Below are 10,157 nucleotides of genomic sequence, written 5' to 3'. Positions count from 1 at the left end.
GTTTGGCTTGTAGAGAAAGGTTAAATATAGTTATAATAATTTGAAGGTGATGCGTAAATTATAAATGTAAGGTATTTACTATAACTTTCGAATTTCTAATGTCTCTGTACTTTGGGTTTGGCTTGTATACAACTACTATTTAGCCTTTGGTTTTTTGATTGAATTTCAATTATTTTTTAATAAAAAAGTATTTCAAATCATAGAGTGGAGTGTTGCGGAGTGTTAATTGGAGTGTTATAGAGTACAGTGGATGACACAGTTGTACAGGGGAGTGTCACAGAGTGGAGTAGAGTGGAGTGACGTACACTGGAGTGGTGTTGAGTGGAATAGCATATAGTGAGGTGGTGTAGATTGGTGTATAGTCAAGTGCCGTTAAATAGAACAATGTAGAGTGGAGTAGCGTAAAGGTTAGTGCTGTACAGTGGAATAGCATACAGTGGAGTGACATACAGTGAAGTATGTAGAGTGGGGAAACACACAGTGGCTTGGGATAGCGTGGAGTGGCATAGTGTGAAGTAGCATAGAGTGTAACAGCATAGAGTGGAGTGCCATAGAATGGAGTGGCATAGAGTGGAATAGTGTAGAGTGGAGTGGCATGGAGTTGAGTGGCGTGGAGTGGAGTTGCGTACAGTCAAGTGGCATAGAGTAGAATAATATAATATATAGTGGAGTGGCATAGAGTGGAATAGTGTGAAGTGGAGGGGCGCAGAGTGGCATAGAGTCAAGTGGCATAGAGTGGAATAGCATGTGTGGAGTGGTGTAGAGTGGACTGACATACAGTAGAATGGCATACAGTAGAGTGGCTTAGAGCGTAGAGTTGAGTGGGTTAGAGTCAAGTGGCATAGAGGGGAGAGGCATAGAGTGGAGTGGTATAGAGTGGAATATCAAACAGTAGAGTGGCATGCAATGGAGGGGCTTACATTGGAGTGGCATATGGTACAGTGGTGTAGCGTGGAGTTGCATAGAGTTGAAGAGCCTAGAGTGTATTGGTGTAGAGTGGTATAGCGTAGAGTGGAGTTGCATAGAGTGGAATAGCATAGAGTAGGATTGGTGTACAGTGCATGGCATAAAGTTGAATGGTGTACAGTGGAGTTGTATAGAGTAGAGTGTCCTACAGTGGAAGGGCGCAGAGTGGAGTGGTATAGAAAAGAATGGCATGGAGTGGAGTGACGTACAGTTATGTACAGTAGAGTGGCATAAAATGGAGTGGTGTAAAGTAGACTAGTGTAGAGTGGAGTGGCGTAGAGTGGAGTGGCCTTAAGTGTAAGTGGAGTGGCATAGAGTAGAGTAGCTCAGAGTGAAGTGGCACAGAATAGAGTGGGAAAGAGTGCAGTGGCGTAGACTGGAGTGGCATATAGTAGTGTAGTGTAGTGTAGAGAGGAGTGGCACAGAGTGGAATAGTGAAGAGTGAAGAGTGGAATGGCATGGAGTGGAATCATATAGAGTGGAGTGACAGAGTGAAGTGACGTAGAGTGGAATAGTGTATAGTGAAGTGCCATATAGTAGAGTAGCATACAGTGGAGTGGCGAACAGTGGAATATCATAGAGTGCAGCGCCATAGAGTGGATTGGTGTACAGAGAATTTGAATAGAGTGGAGTGACATAGAGTGGAATAGCATGGAGCAGAGTAGAGTGTGATAGCATGGAGTAGAGTAGAGAGGAATAGTGTAGAGTGGGGTAGCGGTGAGGGGAGTACCATACAATAGAGTGGCATATAATCGAGTGGTGTAGAGTGGAGTGGTGTAGAGTGGAATAGCGTGGAGTGAAGTGGCATACAGTGGAGTGGCATACAGTCATGTATTGTCAAGTTGAATGTAGAAGATAGCATACAGTGGCATAGAGCGGAATAGCTTAGAGTAGAGTCGGGTGGAGTGGAGTGAGGTAATGTAGAGTGGCATACAGTAAAGTAGTGTAGAGTTGAGTGGCACAGAGTGGAATAGCGCAGAGTGGAGTGGCATAGAGTGGAGTGGAGTAGAGAGGACTGGCGTAGAGCCAATGGGCATAGAGGTAAATAGAGTAGAGTGCAGTGGCATTAGTGGAGTAGAGAGGAGTGGTGTTCACTGGAATAGCATAGAGTGAAGTGGTGTAGCTTGGAGTGGTGTAGAGGGGAATAAATTAGAGTGGAGTGGCATAGAATGTGACATACAGTAGAGCAGTGTAAAGAGGCGTAGAGTGAAACAGAATAGAATGGCATGGCGTGAAGTGGAGTGGTGTATAGTGGAATAACATACAGTGGAATGGAATAGAGTGGAGTGGAGTGGCATAAAGTGAAGTGGTGTAGAGGTGAGTAACGTACAGTGGAATAGCGTATGGTGGAGTGGCATACAGTGGAACTTAATAGAGTGGAGTACCATAAAGTTGAGTGACATAGAGTAGATTGGCATTGAGTGGAGTGGTGTAGAGTGGAATAGAGTGGAGTTACATAGAGTGGAATAGTATGGAATGGAGTGGTGTAGACGAGTGCCATAGGAGGAGCTGCATACAGTAGAATGGTATACAGTGGAGTGTTGTAGAGCGGAATAGCATAGGGTGCAATGGTGTACAGTGGAGAGTCACATAACATGATGGGGAATAGAATTGAATATTCTACAGTGGAATTGTGTAGAGTGGAGTGGTGTACAGTGTAATGGCATGGAGTGGAATAGCATAGAGTGGAGTGTCATGGAGTGAAGTAATGTAGAATGAAGTGTTGTAGAGTGAAGTGGCACACAGAAGAAAGGCATGGAGTGCAGTGAAATAGTTGAATACCATACAGTGGAGTAGTGTAGAGTGGAGTGGCAATGATTGGACTGGCATAGAGTGGAGTGGCTTACGGTAGAGTAGCATAGAGTGAAGTGTGAAGTGGAGTAGAGCAGAATGGCGTAGGGTGGAGTGACATAGAGTGGAATAGTGTAGAGTGGAGTGGGGAAAGTAGCATGCAGTAGTATAAAGTAGAGTGGCATACAGAAGAATGGCATACAGTAGAGGCACAGAGTGGAGTGATGTGCAGTGGCATAGCACAGAGCAGAGTGGAGTAGAGTAGAGTTTCAAATACTCTAAGAGTAGAGTGGGGTACAGTAAAATAGTACAGAGTGGAGTGGGGTAGAGTGGAATGATGTAAGCTAGAGTGGTGTACAGTGCACTGGCATAAAGCAGAGTGGAATAGAGTGGGGTACAGGGGAACAGCGTAGAGTGGAGTGGAGTAGAGTGGAGTGTCATAGAGAAGAGGGGAGTAGAGTGGCATACCATAGAGTGTAATGGCATAGAGTGGTGTAGAGTTGAGTGGGGAACAGCGTAGAGTGGAGTGGAGTAGAGTGGAGTGTCATAGAGAAGAGGGGAGTAGAGTGGCATACCATAGAGTGTAATGGCATAGAGTGGTGTAGAGTTGAGTGGCATACAGCAGAATAGCATACAGTGGAGTGGCACGGAGTGGTGTAGAGTGAGTGGAGTAGAGTTGAATGGGGCTGAGTGGGAATGGCATTGAGCCGAATATCATAGAGTGGAATGGCTTACCTTGGAATAGCATAAAGTGGAGAGGGGTAGAGTAGAGTGGCATACAGTAGAGTATTGTAGAGAGGAGTGGCACAGCATGGAATAGTGTAGAGTGGAATGGCATAGAGTAGAGTGAAGTGACGTGGAGTGGAATAGTGTATAGTGAAGGGCCATACAGTAGAGTGGCGTACGATGGAGTGGCATACAGGTGAATATCATAGAGTGGAGTGCCGAAGGTTTGAGTGGTGTAGAGTGGAATGGCATAGAGTGGAATGGCATAGAGTGGAGTGACATTGAGTGGATCAGCATACAGTGGAATGGTATAGAGTGGAGAGGCGTAGAGTAGAGTGGTATTGAATAGAATAGTATAGCGTAGATTGGCATAGACTGGAGTGCCATAAAATGGACTGGCATACAGTAGAGTGGCTTACAGTGGAGTGGTGTAAAGTGGAATAGCATAGAGAGATGTGGCATACAGTGGAGTGACATGTAGTCACGTAGTGTCAAATTAGAGTAGATAGTGTAAAGTGGAATGGTTACGTTGGAGCGGCATAGAGCGGAATAGTACAGAGTGGGGTGACGTAGGCTGGAGTGTTACAGAATGGAGTGGCGTAGAGTTCAGTGTTGTAGAGTGGAGTGGCATACAGTAGAGTAGCATAGGGTAGAGTGGCATAGAGTGGAGTGGCATAGAGAGGAGTGGCATAGATTGGAGTAGCATAGACTGGAGTGGAATACGGTAGCATGGTATAGAGTGGAGTGGAGTAAAGTGGTGTAGCATGGAGTGGAATAGCATAGAATGTAAGAAGGTAGAGTGGAGGTGAGTGTTTTTAAAGTGGAGTGGAAAACATTGGATTGGCATATAATAGAGTGGTATAGAGTGGATTGGCGTAGAGTGGAGGGATGTAAAGAAGAGTATCGTAGAGTGGAATGGTGTACAGTGGTGTAGAGTCGAGTGGCATAGAGTGAAATAGTGTACAGTGGCGTAGCATGGAGGGGCGTGGAGTGGAATAGCATAGAATGTAATAAGGTAGAGTGGAGGTGAGTGTTGGAAAGTGGAGTAGCATGCATTGGACTGGCATATACTAGAGTGGTGTAGAGTGGATTGGCATGTAGGGGAATAATGTAGAGTGGAGTGACGTAAAGAAGAGTATTGTAGATTAGAATGGTGTACAGTGGTGTACAGTTGAGTGGCATAGAGTGTAATAGTGTACTGTGAAGTGCTATAGAATGAGTGGAGTAGAGTAGAGTGGCGTGGGGTGGTGTATAGTCAAATTGCATAGACTGGGGTGGCATACACTGGAATAGCATACAATCGAGTGGCGGAGAGTGGAATAGCATAGGGTGAAGTGTCATAGAGTGGCGTATAGTTATGTGGTGTAGAGGGGAATAGCTTAGAGTGAAGTGGTGTTCAGTAGAGTGGCAAAGAGTGGAGTGCCATACAGTAGAGTAATCTAAAGTGGCGAGGAGTAGAGGGGAATAGGGCAGAGTGGAGTGGCATAGAGTGGCGTGGCAGAGAGTGGAATAGGGTACAGTGGAATGGCCTGGAGTAGAGTGCCCTAGATTAGACTAGCCTAAAATTGAATGACGTAGATTAGAGTGTCATAGAAAGGAGTGGCATACAGTAGAATGGCGTGCAGTGGAGCGGTATAAAGTGGAGTGGTTTAGAGTGGAGTGGCATACAGTACAGTGGCATAGAGTGCGGTGGGGTATAGTGAAATACCATACGGTGTAGTGACAAAGAGTAAAATGGCGTATGGTGTAATAGCATAAAGTGGAGTGGTGTAGATTGGAGGGGCGTTCAGTGGAGTGATGTACAGTGGAGTGGTATAGAGTGGAGTGGCATAGAGTAGAGTTGCATTGAGTGAAATTTGCATTCAGTGGAGTGGCGGAGAGAGTAGTGGTGTAGAGTGCAATACCATGGAGTGGAGTGGCGTAGAATGGCATAAGGATAAGAGGCCTAGAGTCAAATAGCATAGAGTGAGTTGCATAGAGTGGAGTGGTGTAGAGGACAGTGGCATAGAATAGAGTGGCATCAAGTACATACAGTCGAGTGGCGGAAAGTGGAGTGGCGAATAGTGACATGGAGTAAACTGTTGTAGAGTCGAATGGTGTCTGTTAAAAGTGGAGTGGTGTGTGGTTGAGTTGAGTGGCATGTGGTAGAGTTGAGTGGCGTGTCATAGAGCAGAGTGGCATGTAGTACAGTGAAGGGGCAAAAAGTGGAGTAGCGTGTCATAGAGTGGCATGATGTACAGTGTCTTAGATTGGAGGGACTTAAGAGTGGAGTGGAGTTGCTTAAGGTGTAGTGGTATAGAGTCAACTAGAATGTCATAGAGTGGAGTGGTGTAGAGTGGAGTGGCATACCACAGAGTCAAGTGGGGTATGGTAGAGCAGAGTTGCATGTCATAGAGTTGAGTGGTTTATGGTATAGTGGAGAGGCATGGAGTGTCATAGAGAGGAGTGGCATGAATTGAGTGGAGTGACATGTGGTACAGTAGAGTGGCATGCCATAGAGTTAAGTGGTATAGAGTGGACTGGACTGTGGTAGAGTGCAGTGGGGTGTCATGGAGTGGAGTGACGTGTCATAGAGTGGAGTGATGTGTCGTACAGTGTACTGGCATGGCATGTCATGTCATAAAGTATTGTTTAAAGAGATGTGGTTTGAAAATGGCTGGAGGTATGTAGAAGAAATGTGTCAGAAATATAGATTGTGTGGTGTAAAGGGTTCTTTTTGGTAGTTGGTCTAAATAGGTTGTTTAGTTTTTAAGTTATAGGGCATTATTCACAAATGTAAACTTATACTTGTGTGTAAGTTAATCATTGTTTGCTATTCACAAAGGTATTTTATGAGTAGCATCTTTAAGATTGTAAAGTACCAAAATTATAGGACAGTCTTATTTTTTTATGTGCAGATACTAGCATTAAAATGGCTTTGTGAGTAGCAAACAATGGTAAACTTAGAGAAAGGTATAAGTTTACTATCGCAAATGAGGCCCATAAGGTGATATATTGGGCTGCGATATTGTTGTAGGACTCTTACCTTGGGAATAAGACTACGTAGTTTAGGGTGGCAGCAACACTGAGTCGGTCCCAAATCATCTGGAAGCTGTTGGTCTGACTTCTTTGGCTAGCTCGTAGCATCTCACCCAAACCTAGAAAGTAAAAGTGAGTTGTGGCAGCCTACAACATGACACTCTGACTTCTCAGGGAAGTCGTGGTGGGCAGATCATGCCCCTTTCTCTCAGTTACACAAAGTCTCACACATGGCAAGGCGAATGGTGAGATGCAAAATAAGTTTCAATATGCTTTATTGAAGCGATTGCATCTGATTATAAAAAGCATAAGATGCGATGATTAGGCAAGTGAAACATAATACAGTGAACATTGTTTTCATCACAGTGAATAAGATTAACAATCCCACGATCTTGGTATGATCCTAAAACCTAATGATTCCTACCTGCACCCTAGTGTCTAAACCCTAAAAGCATAGTGATGTTAGCCCTTCTGCCTATCCCAGTCTATGGGAAGAGCCCTGACCCCATACCTTAAATAAAGGTAAGGGTCTGTCTGTTGTCTGCTGGCAATCCTCCCAGTTTACTGGAGAGTCAGTGCCAGGATCAGTGAAGCTGTCAATTAAATGGAATATGTCACAGGACGGCCATGACTGGAATGCCCTCTACCCTCCTTAAGCCTATGTGGTGTTTACATAACAAATTGAGCAGTGATCTAAGAACATGCCTGACGTGATAATATGTCTAAAAACTGAGGGTTGTCTCTAACTCTTGGGGCGGCAATACTAATTAGAATATAATGTACCAGGCATGACAGCCTTGAGCAGGACACAGAGTGAAATCCATGTGAAGTGCTGTTAAAATGTGCAATGCGAACAACTATGCCTTCTCAGAAAATGCAGCTGAATAAAATATAACAACGAGCTGAAAGATAGTTCTGCTAAAAACAAATATGAAAAGAAATAAAATGAATAAAACGTTTATGTGTGTGAAAGGGCACAAGCCATGGGTCTAGAGCTAAAATAAGGGTGCCCAGCCTAGGTACTAAGGGACCCACAACAATATACAAAGTTACAAAGATAAAAAGGTGCAGGTGTCAAAGCTTGGGGAAGCTCGCAGACAGAGTCCTTCAGAAATGCCGTCGCCCTGCAAGACGCACCCTGTGACTGTGCCCAAGGGAGGGGCAGCAAAGTGGTCAGAATGGGCGTCCCAGTGTTAAGTTAAGTTCCAGGGGAGAAGGGCCAGATTCTCATGCTGTATTGTGATCTGTATAAATGTTACGCTGTTTAAATTCACTGCATTAAGAATGATTACTGTTTCTTTCTCATGTTATTGTTGTGCTAGCATTGCACTATAAATACACATGCCACTGTTCATTACAGTTGATTCCAGCCCATGTGTTTTACTACCATTGAGCTAGTAGTGTCCTGTAAACCTGTATTTGACCATTGGGTTCAGTACCTAGGGAGAAAGGTTAGATACTCTTATGTTAGCCTAAGTGACAAATTTATCTTTGTGCCTTAATTCGCTGCATCATGATGGATTACAGCATCTACCTCTAACCATGTTGCTAATGTATAGTAGTCATTGACTACATTACCTAATGGCGGTTGCCACTGTTATGTAGTAGAATAGTCCACCAGTGAGGAGAGAGCTCCGTGGTGTGACCTGTTGCAGCTAATAACGGTATGCCCCTGATGTAAGGGGCGAGTTAATAAAGGTGCCTGAGGCTTCGCGCCAAAGGTTAGTCTTTTACCCACACCAGTGTACTGAGGTCTGTACATCCCCAAGGCCGTGGGGCACAAAACAAACTAGCGATGACAAGATTGAGACCCGTGTCTACCCGGCCAGACTCTAGGCTCACCGTACTGTGCACGTCGACGACAGTGCCTTCGCTGCTCCTCTGCCTCAGAGCAGTACGTGCTGCTCCTGCGCCCGCCTCCTCGCTGCCTCCCTCTGCTGTCCTGGAGCAGCTGAGGGGTGCGCCGAATCCCTGTGGCACCAGAGACAGCTTGGGGTCCTTTTCCCTAGCAGCCCAGAGTCCCGCCAGCACGTCCTTGGCAGGCAGCCATGCTCGTAGCTCCACCCATTGTGGTTCATTGGGCGTCTCCCTGGAGGGGAACACTCACACTCATCCAGGCTGCAGGATAGGAAAGGAGCCCTGGTGAGCGGTCAGCAAGTCCCTGGGAGTCCCGAGTGGGGAGGACAATATTAACACTGCCAAACTAACACTGGGGCAACATATGAACTGCAGAATCACAGAACATAAAATATACACAAAAAAACAAAGCAAGAATGTGCTTGGTCCATCAACCCTTTGAGGTTTTCTATCCTGGCAGAATGTACTAGTTCATCTTTGATGTCCTCTCTTAGACCTCTACGGAAGAGTGTCACCAAGGTACGTTCCACCCAGGTTGTTTCTGCAGCTAATTGTCTGAAACGGGTGATGTATTGTAATACATCCTGACTCCCTTGTTGGACTTTGCAAAGAGCCTCTTCTGCTGACGCCTCGAGTCCAGGGCGTTCAAACATCTGTTTAAAAGTAGTGATAAAGGTGGAATAATTAGATAGACAGGGATCGTTTCTGGTTACTAGAGGTGTGGCCCAGGCCAAGGCTGGTCCTGATAAGGCACTAATCAAATACCCCACCTTGGTCTTATCTTGTACAAATTGCGAGGGGCGAAAGGCAAAGTACACCGTTAAGGCATCCAGGAATTCTTTTAATGTGGTGGGATCCCCAGAAAATCGAGGTGTAGAGGCGGCTACTGCAGGGACATCTGTGGTCCTGGAGGCAAAGGTTTGTCGATAAACAGTATTCTCAGTAAGTAATTGCTGGAGTTCTTGAGCCTGTTGTTGTATCGTCGCCAGTAGGTCCTGGTTAGTAGGTTCCGTGTTTACCACTGGGTTATCCATAGTTCCGGACTGCAACAGGAATTGTGGGCGTTGCAATCTGTCGCGGTTCTCAACGGTCTTACCCTCGCAGCGGAGAGGCGTAGGGGAACGGTCCTTGTTCCGACGGGTTCTGCTCTGGCCGAGGTAGGGGCGACCCCTTCCGGTAGCCACGGTGCTGTTTGGTATGAGCGAACCACTACAGTCCGTGCCCTCCAGAAGGAGTCCCAGAGGAAAAACCCCAGTAGGGTAAAAAACCTCCACAGGAACTCCCTGAAACGAAAAGGAGGACACTGAGGAAATTCGATTTTTAATACGATCGTATCGACCCGCCATTTTGTGGCCCGCCGCCATTTTATGTTGCCTTCACTCAGGCAGCACAGCGAACGAAGTCCATTCTGCCTTTTCTGCTTATTCTGCAACATGGTGTTCAAAACAGCCTTCTGCCTCTATCTTTACAAGGCTGGTATTAAGGTCTGACCGAGTACACTAATCCCTGTCTGGTTTTCTAATCCTTGTTTCAACTATCTGTAGGCTCACACTATTCTCCGCCGATCTTATCTTATCGTCTGGCCTTCGCTGTCCTTTGCTAGTATTCTCTCATTTCACAACTGTCCTCCAAACGCACACAAACTTATCGCACCACATGCAACTTCGTTGTGGATCGGTTAATGAATTAGTTCAAGGGAGGGGTGACAAACACAGCTGGAGGGGAGGCAACCTTAAGTCACTTGATACTTTGTTTTCCAATTCCTTCTATTGGTGCTGTCTTGTTTTCCGACATTTCTA

Source organism: Pleurodeles waltl, chromosome 1_1 (assembly GCF_031143425.1).
Source record: "Pleurodeles waltl isolate 20211129_DDA chromosome 1_1, aPleWal1.hap1.20221129, whole genome shotgun sequence".
In the NCBI taxonomy this organism is placed as follows: domain Eukaryota; kingdom Metazoa; phylum Chordata; class Amphibia; order Caudata; family Salamandridae; genus Pleurodeles; species Pleurodeles waltl.
The sequence above is the reverse complement of the archived record's forward strand: the minus strand, read 5'-3'. Positions refer to the sequence as shown.